At 36.4% G+C, this 22927-nt stretch overlaps 1 pseudogene; it reads right to left on the reverse strand.

Annotated features, from left to right (window-relative positions):
* Window positions 1-3002: 3002 nt before the first annotated feature.
* The window catches only part of LOC114073889, a 37208-nt pseudogene continuing 17283 nt past the window's right edge, over window positions 3003-22927 (reverse strand).

A 22927-nucleotide genomic window follows, 5' to 3' on the forward strand; every position in this document is an offset into this window, starting at 1 on the left:
TCTTATAATTGAACACCCAAATGAGCCAACCTATGGACATCTTTCACTAGGTCTTTCTTGCCCTATTCAACATGAGACACACTACCCATGGTCATATGACTTATAGCATCCAAAACAACGTTGGCCTTTTCGGGGTGGTAGATAACACTCATATAGTAATCTTTCAACAATTCCGACCACCATCGTTGTCGGAGATTTAACTCCTTTTTAGTAAACACGTATTGGAGAATCTTGTGGTTGGTATATACATCAACATGAATGCCATATAGGTAATGCCTCCATATTTTCATGGCAAAAACCACGTCCGCTAACTCAAGATCATCAAATGGGTAGTTCTTCTCATGAACCTTGAGTTTCCTAGAGGCATAGGCTATAACTTTCAAGTGTTGCATAAGGACACAGCCCAATCCCACTCGGGCTGCATTACAATATGACAAAAAACCTTAGTACCCTCCGGTAAATTCAATTTCGGTGCGGTGGTAAGCCTATCTTTCAAGATTTGGAAGCTTCTTTCACAAGCCTCCGACCACTCAAATTTCACATTTTTGGGTTAAAGTAGTCGAAGGAGATGTAATGGACACAAAACCATCCGCAAACCTCCTATAGTACCTAGCTAGACCCAAGAAACTTCTTATATCGGTTGGAGCCAAAGGTCTAGGCCAATTTCTAACTGCCTCGGTTTCTTGGATCAACATCCACACCCTCACTATAGATGACATGACCAAGAAATGCCACCGACCTTAACCAAAACTCACATTTGCTATATTTGGCAAATAGTTGGTGTTCCTTCAAGACTTGTAACACCACTCTCAATTGGTCCATATGTTCACCCTCATTCTTCAAATATACCAAGATGTCATCTATGAAGACAATCACAAAGGCATCTAGGAAATTTTGGAATACCCTATTCATTAGGTCCATATATGTCGCCGAAGCATTACTCAACCCAAAAGACATTACTCTAACTCATAATGACCATATCTTGTTTGAAAGGCCGTTTTGGAATATCTCCATGTCTCACCCTAAGTTGGTGATATCCCGACCTTAAGTCAAAAGATTGTCACATCCAGGGAGCACCCCATAGACGTAATCGGCATCGTCATCCTAGGAGAGGATACTTATTCTTAATGGTCACCTTATTGAATTGTTGGTAGTCAACAAATATCCTAAATGACCAATCTTTCTTCTTCACAAATATAACCGGAGCACCCCATGGGGAAATACTAGGTTGAATGAAGCCTTTGTCTAGTAAATCCTTGAATTGAGCCTTCAACTTTTTCAATTCGGTCAGAACCATCCGATAAGGAGGAATTGAAATGGGATTTGTATCCGGTAATAAATTGATACCAAAATCAATTTCCCATTCTGTAGGAATTCGGGGAAGATCATACGAAAAGAACTCCGGTAATTCCCTCAATACGGGACAAACTCAAAGGGAGGATTTAAGAGTCTAAACGTTTGACTCTTACAATATGATATAAACACCCTTTAGAGATCATCTTACAAGCCTTTAGACTAGAAATGAAACGACCTCTAGAATGGAACTTCCCCCCTTCCACTTTAAGACAGGTTCATTAATAATATTAAACTTGACACTCTTGTCCTAGAATCAATGGAAGCAAAACAAGCATGCAACCAATCCATTCCCAAAATGACATCAAAATCAACCATATCACGTTCTACTAATTCAACATGGGTAACTCTATTAGGCAACATTATAGGACAATTTCTATATACCCTCTTTGCAACCACCTAATCACCAACAGGGGTAGTCACCATAAAAGGTTCATTTAAGATATCGGGCAAAATATCAAACTTTCTAGCTACCAAAGGAGTAACAAACGACAAGGTAGCACCCAGATCAATTAAAGTATAAACATTTAAAGAGAAGACTTGTAACATACCGGTCACATCGGGAGAACTCTCTTGTTCACCCCTAGAAATGAGAGCATAAAAGTGACTTTTTCTTGGATCATAAACATTAGAACCACTTGCTTTCCCACTCCTCTTTTTCTTTCCAGTTCACCTTAGGGAAATCTCTAACCTTGTGACCACTTTTACCACACTAAAGCAATTGTCCGTCCCAACTAGGCATTCACCCACGCGTTTTTTGCCATACTTTCCACAAGTAGGCTTCTTTCTTGGTGAACTAGTACCTCTTCCCTTTTGAGACTTAGGTTTAGACACCCTATCATCACGAGCCTTGGGAAATTTGGAAGGGACTTGATTGAAGAACCTCTTCTTAAATCTAGGCTCATCTTGAATTTCCCACCTACTCTTTAAAGAACCACCTTCATAAGACGTGGCCCTCTTAGTCTCTACATTTTTCCTCCTTATTCTACTTTTTTCCACTTGTTGAGCATGAACCATTAGAAAAGAGATACCCATATTATCATGAATTATATCTGAACGACATTCTTCCACCAAGTCATCGGACACTCCGTAAGAAAACGGCTCATCTCATCCCTTGGGTTGGACACCAAGGATTGAGCATACTTAGACAATTTTGTAAACTTCAAAGAGTAATCAAGTACACTCATACCACCTTGGTGAAGGTTTATGAATTCTTCCACCTTAGCATCCCTCAAATATCTAGGAAAGAACCTATCAAGAAAGTCTCTCTTGAATATATCCCAAGTCATCGGACCACCTATTAGCACCCTATTTTCCTTCCATTGGGTGTACCATGTTTGCGCCACATCTTTGAGTTGATAGGCGGCCAACTCGGCCTTTTCACCCGTAGTCACACCCATAGAAAATAAGATCTTATAGACCTCATCAAGGAAATCTTGGTGGTCTTCATACGCCTTTGACCCGAAGTACATAGGAGGGTTCATCCTAGTAAAGTCTCTTAAACAAGATGCCACAGGGCTAGCATGTGGAGGCATACGGGGTCACATTTCTGGATTTACTTGAGTCGTCATGGCTTGAACTTGAGAAGTGACGGGATTAGCTTGATAGGTCATGGCTTAGGCCAAATTGAGAAAAGTTGCCCTTATCTCTCAATCTGTCATAGGTGGAGGAATGACCGGAACTTGATCACCCATAGCAACTTGTTCAATTGGAGGAACATAAATTTCCTGCGGAGGAGCTTGGTTGTCATGAGCTCCCGCATTTTCAATCCTTTCCTCGGCTTTTCTTGAAGTTTCCCTTCTAGTATTCATACCTATAACCACAATAAAATGATTAGGTTAAAAGAACACATAAAATAAGACTCTAAAGGCACAACATAGGAATACAAGAAGATGAGGATTTCGTAAGCATCACATAGTCTCTCATTCATAAGTATGGCGCGCTTCAAAATTATGAATAAAAATCTGCATAGACGTGGTTTAGTGAAACATATATCCTAAGGATATTTAACCTCATGCTCACATGCCAAGTTTGTCACATCTGGGAGCACCCCCTAGACGTAACCGGTTTGGTCATCCTTGGAAAGGATTTAGACTAGCCTCTTAGCATTCGTCATAATATAACATAAGTTAAATTGCGGAAAATTTAAAACTTTTAATATACATCTATCTAATGAGGTTTACATAGACCTTTCGCTTAAACATCATATATACATAGGGAGTTTACATAGACTCCTCAACATATGAAGCATTACATAGGCTTCTACCTTTAGTTCACATACATAATATATAGAGATATTCTTAATAGGAAATGTCTCACATTTAAACCATCTAGATCGAGTAAAACATTCGGGCATAGTCCGTACTTCATTACAACAAAAGTCACATATAGGCATATACAATAATAGTCTTCAAATAAAAGAGAAGGAACAAAATGTCTTTAAGACTAAAACAACATCCAATAGCTAGATAGTGGCATCATCCTCGGAAGGTGAGGACCTACCAAACTTGGAGAATGAGAATCCAAGTCTTCTTCAAATGGCCTTCTAGAAGCTCAACGGTCGGAACCTACATAATGGTAGAAATATAGAAATAGGGGTTAGTACGCACTTGTAATTAGTATGGAAACATGAACATAAAATATTTAAAATGATTCTAAGTTACATTTGCAAAGTCTTATGCAAAACCAAGAACCTATATAAGCCAATAATCACATATTCATTAACACAAGACCATATATAACACAAGACAAACATCATCAATGTATAACCAAGTCAACATGTATATTAGCATAATTGAGTACATCATCAAACAACTCCAAAATCATGTTATAACAACAAAGCATGTATAAGAGTTCATAACATTACATCATATGCAAGACCCTTACTCATAACCCACCATCAAGTATACAAGTGCAATGACCAAGTGAGGCCCCATAACCTTACTCAGCTAAGCAAACGAAACAAAGGATCACAAGAATGCCTAACATCACATAACATAGCATCAAGAGTAGTCATAATCATATTTAGCAATATATACCAATAGTATATTCATAAGTAAAACCAACATCATATAGGATCATCAACATGTAAATTCAACTTATGCATGATCATTTACTTTATAGAACATAAGAACAACCTTCTAGGACTTCCCTCAAGGCCAACTAGTACAATGTATTGGTAGAGTCTCATACGCCTACCTAGACTAAGTCAAACCTCTTAAGTCACGCTAGTTAGTGTTCACTTCATTACTTCATTTTACTTTCGAAGACACTTGCTTTAACCGGCATAGACCACAAGAGCATAATATGGAATTTGGTGTCATGAAACCCTACAACAAAAGAAGGTGGACTACTTCCCAAGGTAGTACCTAAACATGAACATAGCATTCTAGGTGGATCCACTAGCTAGTATTCCTATGGGGGAAACATAGTTCAAGAAATAGGAGATATACTTGGGATCCTCTTTATGCACATGAGTTATAGTCTCCAATCTCATGAGTACAATAGTGAACCTACCTTCCCTGTATGGGAAGGAACACTGTTCACTCGGTGCTCAGCTAGAGTCCCTATTGAAATGTCTTTAAGTTATCATTTAACAATCATAACTTAGTTTAGGTGATAGGAGACTAACCCCTGTTATGATCACAATCATTACCTCATTAGGAATTGCATGAGAATATCATTTAAATACAACCCTCATATGTGAAATTAACACATTATCATCATTATGTCATAATAAGGCACATAGATAATTCATAATTAACCTTATATAATCTCACACCTTCACATAATCAATACATTTAAATTTCATCATCATAATAACACCTACTTATTACAATCACAAGATATGCTTCAATCGAACTTCATCACCAAGTACAAGATATCACAATTGAAGTTAAGGTTCAAGATCACAAAGTCATACCAATTTCTCTTTCAAAAGTCATCATCATTAGTCCTACCCTCAACCAATCCAATTTCATACATCAATAGGTGTAATAAAATCATACAATATTAATTAACACAATAACTAAGTCAATTGCATCAATACTAGTCAATTCAACATGAGTTCATAACCTAAGGTTAGGGAATTTGGGTCAATTCATGATCTATTCAACCTACTAGGTTTAACATCAAGAACTACCATAATTTATCAATAATACATCCTAATATATTCATAATAATTAAAGGAAATAAAAAACAATAGAATTAGAAAGATCAATTTCGGATTAAGAAAAAATGCATGTTCAATTCATCTTTTGGAAATCAATTTGGAAGAACCCTTTGGGAAAGGAATCCCAAAGGTGAAAGGTTCTTGTACCTTGTTAATCCTTGAATATCTACGGATAAAAATGATTTTCTTGCTGCTCTAGAACCTTTATAACTTCCCTTCAATGGAGTCTTCTTTGGGAAAGAAAAAGTAAAGAGAAGGAAGAGTAATTTGGGTTTTGGAATTGTAGGGTGTTAAGTTGAGTTTAGACTTAGGGTAGATTATATAGTAACTTAACTAACTTAATTAACCACTACTTAATACCTAATTAAACCCCTAACTAATTAACTAATTAAGTTGACCGTATTAAAAACTCAACAGTGAAAACAGGCCTAACCTAAGATACCTCGACCTACGGTCCGTAGGTCAGTCAACGCCTCTCCCCCCCCCCCAATTGACCTGCACATACGTACGTAAGTTTAGAGACTGGTCTTTTGTAACAGTTTTGAATTTTTTCTAAGTGTCCAACGACGGAGGCATCGACGCCCCATCGTCCAGGCTACGCCTTGTCGATGGCAAGCGCAGGTAGCCACTGTTTTATGACAGCTTTTTGGCCACTTTTGAAGGGCCCTCCTGAAGGACCCCTAGGGTGGTCCTTGGGAAGTCGTACATAGAAGTTTCGACCGTAAATCTACTCTAATACTCTTTTTACACTTTTACACTAAATTTCATCAAATTCCGACTCCTAAAACCCTGTGAAATAAACTAAGGCACACTAGCACCTCTTCCACTAGTCTCCGGACGTCATGGACGTTTCTCGACGCCTTAACTCTAAAACTTCCTACATAAATTATAAACATTATAATAGGTCTTATAAAAGTATTACCAACCTTGTACACTCATGTGAGGCTCTAGATTGGGTCTTGTACTTTCGGAGTGTTACATTAATAGTCATAGGTTGGTAGCCCTAGTGGACTCATCCTTGGAAGAAAAAGTATTATGACTTGGTAGGACTTAGTGATGGTACCTTCTCTAATACACCTAGGGAATGATTTACTCTATGAGAACAAAGGCAAAGCACCAAGTGGATATGCTTGTGGTAGTATCTCTACTTTATATGAGACTAGAGTACAAATAAGCCCTTGATATCACTTAACAATGTGTTAACCTGGGATGATTACTAGTTCTACCTTTGGCAAGTAGAACACCTTCCACGGTGTGGGGTCTTATGACACTGGATTTCATACCTAGCTTGTATGGTGTTTGTCGGTTAGTGCCTATTCTCATCATATGGGATGTGCATTCTACAATTAAAGAAATTCTACAATGTGTAGGTAGTGAATGGGATGCTATCTACACATGGAATGAGTAGGCTTTGAAGTTTCTAGGATGAATTCCTATGTCCTCCAAGACCATTATTTGAAGTCCCCTAATTGATTTTTTGCCTCTTAAATGGATAAAATGAATAATGTTAACTTTGTAAAAGAATGTCAAAAATGTAAGGTTCTTATCTAGGGTAGCTTTGAGGATCACTTAGGTGTGCTTGAAGAGTGTGTATGGGCGGTCTCTTCATGTCTTACTTAGGTGAGTCATAGAGTAATCTTATGTAGAGGGTCTAAAGTGATGAAAAGACTTACTTGTTGAATATGGAGTATGTCTTATATGTGATTGTTGACTTGCACTATATCTATTAAAATTTATGATGAACGTTTCCACCAAAATAACATGAAAGGATATCTTAAAGTAAATGTCCTTTTTTTCATGGTATTCTTGCAAGTTCACCATACATAATGCATTCAATGTACTAATTTCATGTTTCTGTATTTCTACAATACAAGTGGAGGTGGAAAGTGAGGAATCTTTTAGAAGTTGAAGCTTGGGAAGTAGCATTCTCTCAATATTGGTATGTCCTCATATGTTCGAGAACATGAATTATGTTTCAGTTTCTCATTCAATAATACGTATAGAATATGGTTTCTTTTAGAATTGATGTAAGGGTTGTGACCCTATAGTATTTTATGTGTCTAAGATGGCTAATGAAGAGACTTAGTTCTTTCTTATATTCTATAAAGATTTTCACTATTGTAGTGAATTATTTAGCACTACTTTTCATATATATGTGATGAGAGATGTCTAAGGGCTTGTATAAGACCTCCGAGAGGTCGAGTACGTCGTGTGACGACTTGGGAGTGCTCCCGAGTCGTTATAAACTTGGTATCAGAGTATAAAGTTATGAAGTAGTCTTTAGGATTCAAACTCTCATAAAGCCACGTCTAGTAGAGTCTTGTTCATTGTGTGAGTCGCGATACATCTATGAGCGAGAGGCAATAGAACGATAAAATTTCACTTCTTCATTACTCTTTTGTCGTGCCATAGAGTTGAGGTTATAAGTGTCTCTTTCTAATCTCTTCTATTATGTTTATAGGATATGAATATAAGAATGACGCCCGCAAGGAGAGTTGATGAGAAGTGGTGAATGCGGGAGTTCCTCCAAGAGCTGAACAAGTTCCCCAAGGTATTCAAGTTCCTCAAGTTGAAAAAGTCCCTGTTTATAATCAAGGGAATCAGGTTCCTCTGGTTCCCACGGACATGATTAATGAGGAGATTAGAGGAGCTCTCGTTTCCCTAGCCCGATCCATGACGGCCCAAGCAAATTGAGATGTAGGTCCTAGGATGAATTCTCTTGAGAGTACCATGACCTCTAGGTTGAGGGACTTTGTGAGGATAAATCCTCCTATGTTTCTTGGATCTAAGGTGGGAGAGAATCCCCAAGAGTTTCTAGATGGTGTTTATAAGGTGTTAAGTTCTATGGGTTAACTTCTACAGAGAACGGAAAGTTGCCTTATACCAATTGAGAGAGGTAGCTCAACTGTGGTACACATAATGGAAGGACAATAGACCGGTTGAATCGGGTCCTAAAGAATGGGAAGAGTTTAAGGAAGCCTTCTTAGGAAAGTACTTTACCAGAGAGAGAGAATTTAAGGTTGAGAAGTTTATAAACCTTAGGCTAGTTAACATGAGTGTGGAGGAGTATTTCCTTGAAATTTACCCTATTGTCTAAGTATTCTCCATCTTTGGTGTCTAACCCTAGAGATGAGATGAGTAGATTTGTGACCGGTGTTGCCGACTTTGTGAAGGAAGAGTGTCGTACGTCTATGCTCCTTAATGACATGAACCTATCTAGACTTATGGAGTATGCACAATTCATTTAATAATCCAAGATTAGTAGGATAACAAGAAATCTGAATAGGGGTAGATCCGAGGAGCAAAACAAACCTAGGTTTAAGAAGAGATCTGCAAACCAAGATATCTCTAATGCTTCTAATGTTAACCATGAGAGGGGTGGTGGTTCTCAAAATTTTAATCCTAGTTGCTCTACTTGTAGGAAGAAGCACTTTGGGAAGTGTCTAGCCGGTACGGGTGTTATGGTCGTCTAAAGAATGACCACAAGGTGAGAGATTGTCCTACCTTGGCGGCTAGAGGGAGAGAGGCCAAGCAATCTCCTTCTAGTGGGTTGGTTGTTGGTGAACCAAAGAGGAATCGCTTGTATTGCCTCCAAGCTAACAAGGAAGCAAATCCGGATGAAGGTACCGGTAAGTTATAGTTTTCCCCTTATGTGTTGTGATGGGTTTTTCCTAAGTAGAAGAGTATGGTGATTAGTTGGGTTGATGGATTTTGTCTCTTCTCTGGTATTATATTCAAGCTTAAGAATTAGAAATTTCTAGTAGCATGCACATAATTTGGGATTCTTTTGTGAAAAATGAGTTTCATTTTTCCCCTACTATGTTGGCATGTTTCCATGAGTTTATGTTTATATTGTAAAATGATCTTAAATGATGTTTTCTCTCATGTTAATGAGCATCTATTATGAATTCTAAATGTTGCATGACTGAATTTACAAGCATGCTTAACAGTGAATTTTTGAAGAATGTTGCATAATTGTGTTACATGAGAAATGGGCATAATGTGCTTAGAAATAATGTTATTAGCATGATTACATGTGGATAAGGAAGTTCCTCCTATGGGAAATGAGCAAAGGTAGAGTCCTACTTCATGATAAGTTGTGTATGTTATTCCTACTTTCTTGTTGTTTTTGAGTCTCTTATTATGTGGAGTTGATTTTTCTCCTAGCTATGTGTATTTTGTATGATGAGTTATGGTTATGAGCTACTACTCTTTATTCTTTACTCTTGAAATTGTTTAAAGTGTTTTAATGTCATTCGAGGATGAATATTTTCTAAGTAGGGGAGAATGTAACAACCCTAAAAATGAACTAGGTTAACGTAGATTCTATCATGTATGTTATGAGTTAATAAGGTGTTAATATTATTAATAATAGTATTAGAAGTTAGTTTTAAGAGTTTGGAAGTGAAACGTCAAAGGACGACCAAGACGATAGGAAAAAATGCTCTAGGTGAGCTAGTGTGCCCTTGTTTATTGTACATGTTTTAAGGTGTCGTTTGGAGTATAAAGTCAGTGGGGATGACCCTAACACCCATAGGGTCATGTTAAGGGTCAAAACATCTGGGCACGACTCCCCAAGGACCGACCAAAGGCTCCTTGAGAAGGACCAAAGTTGTGGCTAGAAGACTGCCAAAGCAGGTGTTTTCGGCAGTGCCTGCGCGTCAGGCAGCTGCCACTTAAAGGAAAAAATGTTTACCTCTGACGCGGGCTTGTCACGAACAATTCTGCCTCAAAAGTAATTCCAAAACCAAGATGTGTAAGTGTCCCCGCGACGCGCAACCATGTCCAAGATTAGGTCGCATCGTTTTTAAGTCAAATTAGACTTGGTTAAAAGGTCCAATTAGTGTAGGGGTATTTTGGAAACTATGGGGATTATTTAAAAATGGTTATTGAGTCACTTTAACCCCAATATTTACCTATCAAAACAAAACCCTCAATCCAAAACAAAAGCTCTACATTCTCTCTCTCCAAAACCTCCATTGATAAAGCTTTGAAGATCCAAGGAAGAAGATCAAATTCTCCAAGTTCTTCAACCCAATTTCGTGGACTCTCTGCCAGTAAGCTATGGTGATTTCATCCTTGATTCTTCTATCATTCAAGGAGCTTATTCCAAAAGGCATTTCAAAGATCTTCCAAAACCATAAAATCTTATTTTAAATTCTAAGCATGGGTTTTTGCATGAAAAGGTTTGAATTGATATTTTATAGATTGATCAATGTTGATTTAAGGTTTTAAGATCAAAAATTCCATGAACACATCAAGTCCTTGAATTCCTAATTTTGGCTCTAAAGTGGGTGAATTGATTATGGCTTAATTGTATTGGGCTATTGAATTATGTATTGATTATTGTAGAATTGTTCATAACTTGCCTTATAATGTTTATATCTATATTAAGTTTCGATGGATCGTTTATATGGATGAATTGTTGGCCTAGTCTTATGTATATTGCTATTATAAAGAACTCTTATTATATGAATTTGTTGGAGAGGTTAAGGAATGGTGATCATGGATATTAAAAGGTGGTGAGTGACCTAATTCCTTTGTTTAGCGTAGAATTGATATTGAATTGTTAATGATTCGTTTGGTCCACCTATGATGGCGGTGTTTAATTTTTATAATCGTTATGAACATGGCCTTGTCATAATTATTATGTGAATTATAGTATGATCATTATATGGTATATGTGAAGGTATAAAGTGAAGGTGCTCATGTAATGTCTATATGATCTTGTATGGGTGCTATAATGATATGATTGAATATGCTTCTTCTATAGTTGTTGATATATGATTATGAAGAACTAGGGAGAGCCTTTATAGAATGATGTTGTATCTTGTATTGGTAGACTAGTTGTTCCTACTTGGTACTTGTATTGCATTGAATGAGTATATGAATGAATGTCTAGGATTGGTAGTCCTAGAGTAGGTGCCCTTTCTTGAATGACTAAATGAGCTATTCTAGAGTATGTATTGAACCGGTAGACCTAAGTATAGTGCTTCTTCTTGATGAGTCTAGAACCCTAAGTGCATGTAAAACCTTGAATAAGAAAAGAAGGTTAAACATGTTAAACCTTAAATAAGGAAAAAAGGTAAAAAATGTGAAACCTTGAATATGAAAAGAAGGTTAATAAGAAGCCTTGAAGTGAAAGACCGTAATGGTGCTCTTCTTTAGTGGAATGATGGACTTAGGGATAGGTTGGATTGAACGGCATGAACCCATCTATAAGGAAGTCATAAGAGCTATCCTAATAGTCATTAGTTGGCAGCCCTAATGGACCCATACTTGGAAGAAAAAGTACTATGAATTGGTAGAACTTAGTGATACTACCTTCTCTAATACACCTAGGGAATGATATACTATATGAGAACAAAGACAAAGCACCGAGTGTATATTCTTGTGGTAGTAGCTCTACTATGGATTAGACTAGAGTACAAAGAAGCCCTGTATTCCTTAACCATGTGCCAACATGGGATGATTTCTAGTTCTAACTTTGGAAAGTAGAACATCTTCCATGGTGTGGGGTCTTATGATACTGGATTCCATACCTAGCTAGTATGATGTATGTCGGTTAATTCCTATTCTCACCATATGGAATGTGCATTCTAGAATTGGAGAAGTTCTACAAGGTGTAGGTAGTTGAATGGGACGCTATCTACACATGGCACGAGTAGGCTTTGAAGGTGCTAGGATGAGTCCCCTTGGTCTTCCAAGACCATTATATCAAGTCCCCTAATTTATTTGTTGTTTCTTAAATGGCTAAATTGAAAAATGTTGACTTAATTAAAGAATGTTAAAAATAAAAGTTTCTTATCTAGGGAAGCTTTGAGGATCACTTAGGTATGCTTGAAGAGGGTGTATGGGTGGTATCTTTATGTCTTACTTAGGTGAGTCTTAGAGTTATCTTAGGTACAGGTTCTAAAGTGATGAAAAGGCTTACTTGTTGAATATGGAGTAGGTCTTATATGTGATTGTTGACTTGAATTATATCTGTTAAACTCTTATGATGAACATTTCTATCAAAATAGCATGAAAGCATATCTTAAAGTAAATGTCCCTTTTTGCATGGTTTTCTTGCATGTTCACCATACATAGTGCATTTAATGTGCTAGTTCAATATGTTTCTCAATTTCAACAAGTGTAGGTGGAAAGTGAGGATTATTTTAGAAGTTAAAGCTTGGGAAATAGCATTCTTTCAAGATTTGTATGTCCTCATATGTTCGAGGACATGAACTATGTTTCATTTTCCTTTTCTATAAGATGTTGTAATCGACTATAATTAAATTTTTGAATTGATGTAAGGGTTGTGAACTGTGACCCTATGATATTTGTAACAACCCTCAAAATGAACTAGGTAAAAATATATCCTAACATGTGTGTCATGATATAATAAGGTGTAAAATTTGTGAATTATAGCATTAGAAGTCAGTTTAAAGAGTTTGGAAGTGAAAAGTCAAAGGACGACCAAGACGTCCGGTAAATAGGCTTGCATGTTTGCTATTGTGCCTTGCCATGTTTTACGTGCTATTTGGTATCCAAATTTATAAGAGAGGAACCTAACATATAAATAAACATATTAAGGTTCGAAACATCTGGGCATGACTCCCCAAGGACCACACCAAGGGTTCTTGATAAGGACCCAAACCTTGGCAAGAAAGTTGCCAAAACAGTCCATTCTATGCACCACCATCGACGCCCCGTAATCCAATGTACACCCCGTCATTTAGGGGAATTGATATAAACTTGGTTCTGGGATCTAAACCCCCAAATGTACAGTCTCTGAAAAAAAACCATGGACCAGAAGGACGGTCCTTTAGTTGGTCGACGCCTCGTGGGTTGCAATGTTGATTGACACCTGCAACGTTCTATAACACTTTGAAAATCCAAAATGTGTAGTAAATCCTAACATCGGTGTCATGAGGTCCAAGTACTGTTTTTAAGTCCATCTTAATGAATTTGGGTCATTTAGGAAGTTTAAGAACCAAAACTTCCAAGAACGTCCATGACGTCCGGGAGTTTGTTCAAAGAGATACTAGCGTGCCTTAGCCTATTTGACTAGCTTTTAGGAGTCAAAAATTTACAAAAAGTGGTGAAAGGGTAGCTAATATGTGTTTAAGTTGTTTCATGGTCGAAACGTACGGGTACGACTCCCTAAGGACCAACCAAGGGCCCTTGAGGAGGACCCCTGCAGTTTGAGACAACACTGCCTGGCAGTATGCATCGACGGGACAAGGGACGACCCGTTGTGGATCGACGGGGCGTCGATGCCACCGTCATCCCACACTTAGACAATTCTAGGAAGCCCCTCGCCTGAACAGTCTCTGAACTTACCTACGGAGTGTAGGACGGAGGGGAGGCCAACCCGTCGACTCATAGACGGCCCGTCGTTCGGGGTCTCATCTGTGAGGGTCGAGTTTCCTGCACAACTTAAGTTGGTTTCACTTAATTAGTTAGGGGTTTAGGTGATCTAATTAGGGGTTTAAGGGAGTATAATTAAGTTGATTAAGTTTCAATATAAATACCCCCCAACCCTCAATATTCTAACACAACTCACAAATAAACTCTCTTCCTTCTCTCTTCTTTCTCTCTCTACTTTAACTCACCATTGAAGACTAGCAAGGAAAGGGGTTTGAGGACTGGAAATGGAAAAATTCACCATCAATTCTTCATCAAACGTTAACGTATGGGATTTAATTCACCTTTGGGACTCTTTCCTCAAAGGGTTCCTTCAAAATGGATTGAAAAGTTGAGTTTTCATGTGGGTTTCATCCAATTACGAAATTGATGTTGTGAATTGGGTTGTTTAGGTTTTCTTTAGGATATCATTGATAGGTTAACATGTAATTGAACTTGATTATGATTAATTGTCATGGTTTGATTCAAATTGAAGAATATGATCTTTAACCCTTAACCCTAAGTTTGATCTTGATGTAAATTGGGTTGTGATTGATTCAATTGTCTTGCTTATGGGTTATATCACTATTAAATGATGTCGTTACAATAATCATTAAAAAAATTGGAGTGAATTGTAGTCTTTCATGCTAGTCTTGAGGATATGATCTAGGTTAAAGGTGACTTGACCTAGGCATCTTATTTTAAGTTGTGATCTAATATTGAATTGTGCTATTGTGTTTATCCTAGTCTTGTTATCATGTTGAATATTGAATTATGATGTTGAAAATCTAAATTGGATGGAATTGAGGGTTTATGGTAAGGCCTTGATGATGAACTATGAGGAAGACTTGGTAAGTCTTTGAATCTCTATCTTTACTTCCAATTGTGATTAATTGTGGTTAAGTCATGATGTTATATTGGAGTATGCCTTATATTAGGATGATAGGGTGGTACGATGTTAAATTGAAATGTCTTGACTATATTGTGAGGTTTATTAAGGTGTATGTGATATAAGGATGGTGATAACTATCAGTGTGCCTTGATATGCTATGAAATACTAATGTGTTAACCTCACTTATATGAATTGTGATGAAAGGACTATACTCATGCAATTCTTATTGAGCTATTGATGATGATGATTATACAAGGTTTAGACCCTATGACCTAAACTAAGTTATGATTGATAATAAAGGCTTAAATACATTTCAATAAAGGGACTTAGCTTAGCACCGAGTGAACTTGACAATGGGAGGTGATAACTTCCCAAAGAGGAAGATTTGCCCTATAGTTCTATATGAGATGTTGACTACCCAAAGAGGAATACTCATCCAATGTATTCCCATGAGAGGAGGCCCCAACTACCAGGTGGTATCAAGATGGAATATACTATCTCTTAGTTCTTGAACTATGTTTCCCTCATAGGAAGACTATCTAGTGGATCCACCTAGAAAGCTACGTTTATGTTTGGTTCTTCTTTGGCCGGTAGACAACCTTCCATCGGTGTAAGGTTTTATAACACCGGATTCCACACTTAGCTCTTGTGGTCTATGTCGGTCAAGGCAAGTGTTCCCTAAATTAAAATAAAGTAATGAAGTATAAACTAACTAAGGTGACTTGAGAGGTTTAACTTAGCCTAGGTAGGGGTATGGGACTCTACCTATGCCTTGCACTAGTTGACCTTGATGGAAGCTTTAGGAAGTTGATATTATGTATGCATATGATAATGATATATATGATGATAGTATGTTGATGCTACAATGTAAATGACTATATCTTATGATGATTATCCTCTTGATATATGTAGTTGGATTATATTGTTAAAGTTGGACATTGGTTATGTTTTCTTGTTAAGTCTACTTGGTTGAGCAAGGTTATGGGGCTTTGCTTGGTCATTGCACTTGTTGATTTGATGAGGATTCATGAGTAGTTGTCTTGCTTATTATGATATGATTAACTCTTATTCATACTTCTGATGTTATTCCTTGATGATAGGGTTGTAGTAAATTATGGGTTCAAGTATGTTGGGATACATATTACTTGTTTGAGTTAGTAAGCATGTTTGGTTGGTTAGTATGACTTGTTTGACTTTGCATAAGACTTTTAAAAGAGTAAAATGGCATGTTTTGACTAAATGTCACTTTTTAGCATGTTTTGCTATTATATGTGCATGTGGTCTCATACTTAGTACATGTGGAGTACTAACCCCATTTCTTCCCTTTTCTCAAACATTTTAGGTTTCGGTCGTTGAGGGCTCATTCGGGACGACTTGAAAAAGGCTTGGATATTCTCTATCATCCAAGTGGGTAGGTCCTCACTTTCCAAGGGCGATGCCCATATCTTGCCTATGAAGTTTCATTGTTATGAGTTTAAGACTCTTTAATGTTCATTCCATTTCCATTGTGTATGACCTGTATAAGCCTATATGTGGCTTCTTTACATTTGATGTAGGTTTGCCAATATTGTGATAATTGTTTAGATGGTATGAGATGAGACAATCTTTGAGACTATATTTCTATATTATATGTATGAATGTGCAATAAAAGTAGAAGGCTATGTAACCTTCCAATAAGAAGGGTCTATATATACTCGATACGACTATATTATGTGTATGTAGAGGTCTATGTAAACCTCAAAGTAGATGTAGTTAGAAGTCTTAAATTTTTTTGCATTTTCAACCTACGAATGTAATGACATGAGACTAAGGCGCTAGTCTTAGTCCTCAAAGAGGACGACGACGCCGGTTACGTCTAGGGGGTAAACCCAGATGTGACACTTTCAACAAATGTCTCGGCCATAGCAAGGGTGTTTTTGGAAATTCACCTAATGTACTAATTAAGTCATGGGCGGTTAGTAATTTAAGTTAATTTATAAGCCTAAAACCTAATTTAGAACTCACTTTCCAAATCAAAACCAAGATTAAAACTAAGTTCTCTTTAGACTCCATTGAAGCTTGAAGAAATGTTGAAGCTAGGATTAAAGTTCTTCATTGATTTCTCCACCAATTTTGTGGATATTTTTCAATAAAGGTATGGTTTTTCATCCTTGATTCTTCTTCAATTCAAGGATCCAATTCCAAAGGTTTTTCAAAAATTCTTCCAAAAACCATAAAGTTTTATTTTGAATTCAAAGCACGGGTTCTTGCATGAAAAGATTTAAATCAATGTTTTAAGAAGTAATTGATGTTAATTGAATGTTTTCAGATCAAAAACTCTATGAATTCATGTATCACATGAATTCCTATTTTTGGCCCTAAAATGGGTGAATTGATCATGGCTTAATCTTATTGAATTCATGTGTAGATTGTATGGGCTATTGAATTATGTATTGATTAGAATTGTTCATAGCTTACTTTATGATGTTGATATCTATATTGGGTATTTATGTATCATTGATATGGATGGATTGTTGGTTTAGTCGTATGTATATTGTTATGGATAATATCTCTATTATGTGAATTTGTATTGGAAAGGCTAAAGGATGATGATTATGGTTATGGGAACGTGGTGAGCTAACAGAATTCCTTCGTTTAGCATTGAATTGATATTGAATTGTTGTTGTTTGGTATGTTCCACTTATGGTGGCGGTGTTTACTTGATATAATCATTAAGAACATGGCCTTGTCGGTGTTATATTGTGAAATATGGTATGATCATGATAATGTATATGAAAAGGTATACAGTGAAGTTTTCATGTGATCTCTATATGATGTTGTATGAGTCTATAATGCTATGATTTGGTATGTTGCATCTCTAGTTGATGATATATGATGTGAAGAACTATGATGTGAAGGACTAGGGAGAGCCTATAGAGAATGATGTGGTATCTTGTGTGGTAGAATAGTTGTCCCTACTTGGTACTTGAATTGTTTTGAATGAATGAAAGAATGAAAGTCTAGTATCGGTAGACCTAAGTTGGTGCCCTTCATTGAATTATTAAATGAGGTATTCTAGAGCATGTATTGAACTAGTAGACCAAAGCGTGGTGCCCCTTCTTGATAAGTCTCGAACCCAAAGTGAATGTGAAACCTTGAACAATCAAAAGAAGGTTAATATAAGCTTTGAAGTGAAAGACTGTAACGGTGTCCTTCTTGAGTAAAATGATGGACTTAGAGGTAGGTTCGCTGGAACGGCATGAAACAATCTCTAAGGAAGTCATAACAGCTATTCTAATAGTCCTTGGTTGGCAGACCTAGTGGACCCATCCTTGGAAGAAAAAGGTATTATGAGTTGGTAGGGCATAGTGATGGTACATTCTCTAATACACCAAGTGAATGATCTACTCTATGAGAACAAAGGCAAAGCACATAGTTAATATGCTTGTGGTAGTGGCTCTACATTAGATGAGACTAGAATACAAAGAAGCCCTTGATACTCCTTAACCATGTGCCAACATGGGATGATTACTAGTTCTACATTTTTCAAGTGGAACACCTCCACGATATGGGGTCTTCTTTCACCGGATTCCATACCTAGATAGTGTGGTCTATGTCGTTAATGCATATTCTCATCATATAGAATGTGCATTGTAGTATTGGAGAAGTTCTACAATGTGTAGGTAGTGGAATACGACGCTATTTATACATGAAACGAGTAGGCTTTGAAGGTGCTAGGATGAGTTTCCTAGGTCCTCCAAGACCATTATATGAAGTCCTTCAATTGTTACTTGTCTCTTAAATGGCTTAATGAATAATGTTGACTTAAGTTAATGCATGTTGAATAGAAAGATTCTTATCTAGGGTAGCTTTGAGGATTGCTTAGGTAAGCTTAAAGAGGGTGTGTGGCGGTCTCTTCAAGTTTTACTTAGGTGAATCTTAGATTAACCTTAGGTAGGGAGTCTAAATGATGAAAAGGGAAAAATCTTACTTTGGGAAGTCTTGAGGATCACTTAGGTGCGTGTGAAGGGGTTGTATGGGCGGTTGCTTCATATTTTACTTAGGTTTGTCTTACGATGACCTTTGGTAAGAGGCCTATATGTTTATACGGTTTCTAAATGATGATAGTTTTATATTGAGAATTAATTGAATATATCTTATATGTGAAGATTTATTTGAAAATGGTTCATATACTTGTTTACTAGGTTTTTATCAAAAGAGCATGAAAATCATACTTTAAAGTAAATGTCCGTTTTTGCATGGTTTTTTACATGTTCACCATACTTAGTGCATTCAATGTGTTAATTCCATATGTTGTTCTATTTCTACAAGTGTAAGTGGCAAGTGTGGATTTTTTTAGAAGTTGAAGCTTGGGAATAGCATTCTCTCAAAATCAGTATGTCCTCATATGTTCGAGGACATGGCTATGTTTAGTTTCCTTTTTCAAAGACTTTTTAATAGACTATTAGTTCCTTTTAAAATATATTTAGGGGTTTTGACCCTATGATATTCTATGTCTAAGATTGCTATGACAAGACATAGTTCTTTCTTATATTTCTGTAAAAGAGTTTGACTATTGTGATGAAAAGTTTTAATTTCGCACTACTTTTCATATATAAGCGATGAATGATGTCTAAAGGCTTGTATAAGACCTCCGAGAGGTTGAGTACGCCGTGTGACAACTTGGGGGAGCTCCCGGGTCGTGATAATATTATATGTTCTTTCTTATATTCTATAAAGATTTTGACTATTGGTGTGAAAAATTTTAATTCCGCACTACTTTTCATATATATGCTATGAAAGATGTCTAAGGGCTTGTAAATAGACCTCCGATGTCACATCCCGAAACCACACCCTAGAAGTTAGGGGCAATCTTGGATTGCAACCGGCGTACTTGACCTCTCGGAGGTCTTGTAGAAGCCCTTACATATCATTCATCGCATATACATAATGAAAAGTAATGCGGAATTAAAACTTTTCACAAAATATATCATAGTCTTTAAAAATCTCTTTCATATAAAATCATAGGAAATACTAAGTCTCAACTCATAAAACTTAAGACAGGAGAATACTTTTGGGACACTGCCCATATACAATACTAATATAAAAATACTTAGTCTATTATAATACTTCAAAATTAACATAAAAGACATATATGCCCTCGAGTCAAATAAAGACATACTTCGACTTCTCTTGAACGATGCTACGGTCCAAGTCTTCACTTCCCAAATGCTCCTGACCTACCAACAACTATAGAGACAGATAAAAGCATGGAGTTAGTACAACCACATGTACTAATTATGGCATAATGCATGAAAATCATGAAAACGGACATTTAGTAGAAATATGCATCTTTTCATTTAAAAATCATATTATAATCATAAGAACAACATTTAACAACTTAGAAACACATAAGATGACATTTAAACGAAATATCATAATTTTAGTGTCACTTTACAGTGAACCCATTTCACTGTACAGTGAAGTTCTTCACTGTTATAGTGAAGTGCTTCCTTTTCCATTTTAACACCTCTTAGCATGTAGTCTCCTCACTAAAATCTATCCTAAGACCCACTTAAGCAACACAAAGAGAGACTGCTCATACAACCTCTCTAATCATACCTAAATGATACTCAAGACTACTTATGATGAGTCGCATACACACTTCAAGACATCAAACATATCAACATATTTATAATATGACATTTCCTCATAAAAGGCTATCAAAAGACTTACTTAACTAGATCAAGAAGATAACGGCCATGATTGACCTCTTCAAGACTACCTAAATAATCCTTAAGGCTTCCTAAGTTTGGATCATGTCCACATAATCAACATCTTCCCTAACTAGAGTCATTCTTAAGACTCATCTAGGTAAGATACGAAGTGACAATTCCTATGCCCCCTTCACACCTTAACTAGACAACCCTTAACTACTCTAGATAAGTACTTATTCAATTAACATAAGTAATTAGTTCATTAGTTCATTTGAGACTCTTACATCACATAAAGGACATTCAAGTAATGGTCTTGGACAAGACCTAGGAACTCCCAATAACACCTTCAAAGCCTATTGTGCAATATCTAGATAGCGTCCCATACCACCACCTAACTTCATAGAACTTCTTAAATGCTAATAGGTATTCCATATTATGAGAATAGGCAATAACCGACATAGACCATGATATCTAGACATGGAATCTGAAGTTCTATCTCCGATGAGGTTGTTCAACTTGCCAATGGTAGAACTTTGACACATCCCATGTAGGCACATGGTTAAGGAATATGAAGGGCAGGCTTGTATTCTAGTCTCATTCTTTGACTAAAACTACTTCCCTTACCATACTCACTCGGTGATATCCTTCTTGCTCATAGAGTATTTCACACTTAAGGTTCACATAAAAGGGTTCCACCATATCAAGTTCATAACTCAATCACATTCACCCTACCAAAGAGGTCTTCTAGGGTTACCTTACAATGGCGACAAGAAGCTCATGATGACTTTTCTAACGATTAATATGATGTCGTTCCAAACAATTAACTTTAAGTCAATCATTTCATTACTTGTAAGGATACCATTACGGCTTATGACTTCAACATTCATAACCTTACCACTAGGTTCAAAGTTTCACATAAAAGACCCTCTTAACTTCATTTAAGGTCACATGTCATTCATACATTCAATACTAAGAGACTTTAGCATACTAATTCAAGATATCACATATTCACATTCATACATACATCAAGCAAGAGACACAAGTCAACCAAGACAAGACACCACATACTTCACTTTAACTTACAATACATGCCATTCTAGAAACACATAGACATAACCATATCATCTTCAAGTCATCCTATACACTATCATACCATCATCAATGTGACCAAAATAGACTCATATAGTCAATTAGGAATAACCAAGTATAAACCCTAAGACTATACACACAAGGTCAAAGTCATAGTCTAACATGATCACTTAAAATGACATGAATAGAAGAACACATATATGACTTCACATTTAGATAGATATTGTCATACTTCACATAATCAACTACACAAATAGCCACATTACTTCAAGTATTTTGCCAACAAGGCCATGATCATCATATTACTTAAAATAACGCCGACAAGGCCACATCAATTGCAAGTAAAGCACATAACACTGCCACCATAAGTGGACCATACAAATCACAACATAATTGAAGTCTAATTAATATCAAAATAAAGGAAATAGGGCAGCTTACCACCACATCATCCTCAACAACTCAATCCAATGCTAAATCATTCAATTCAATACCATAAAACCCTTACTAATGGTCATGAATAATAATTCAATATAGAAACTATGGAAATCAGTGAAACTAGGTTAAATAAATATAAATTAATCAATCTAATAAAACCTAGATATCAATTTAACACAATTCTTACATCATTAGATAACCCATAGGAATCTACATTAGAATTCATAAACATTAAGTCAATATCAAGTAATCCATAACTTAGTCAAAAACTAGGGTTCATCAAATTCATGGATTCATAGGTAATTTATGTTAAAATCATCAATAAAATAATATTTTAATCCATAATAAACATTTAAAAACAATTACTGCAAGAATCCATGGTAGAATCATGAAATTTGGACAATTCAACTTCAAAATTTTAGAAAATTTCTTGCGAGTTGGGCTCCTTGATGAAGAGAGTTTAAAGGATCAAAATTCATACCTATATGATGATTTCTTCACTTTGATGAAGAATCTCCACTCAATTCAAAAATCCAAGCTCTTCCTTGACTTTGGACTTCCATGGAGTATTAAGGAATTTGTAAGGGATTTTGGGATTTTGATTTGGAAGAATGAAATCTTCTAAGTGTTAAACACTTATATACACATTTAAAATACCCAAAAGACCCTTAAGGAACCTCCAGACCTCTTATTTGTAAGTGTCACGACCCAAAACCGGGGCCGCGACTGGCACCCACAATTTCCCTCCTATGTGAGCGAACCAACTAATCTAACCCTTATCATTTTAACATATATCAACAGAAAATAATGCGGAAGACTTAAACTCATTAAATAAAACAAATCAACATCTATTAATTCCCCAAAATCTGGAAGTCATCATCACAAGAACATCTATCTCAAATT

This window comes from Solanum pennellii, chromosome 3 (genome assembly GCF_001406875.1).
Source record: "Solanum pennellii chromosome 3, SPENNV200".
In the NCBI taxonomy this organism is placed as follows: domain Eukaryota; kingdom Viridiplantae; phylum Streptophyta; class Magnoliopsida; order Solanales; family Solanaceae; genus Solanum; species Solanum pennellii.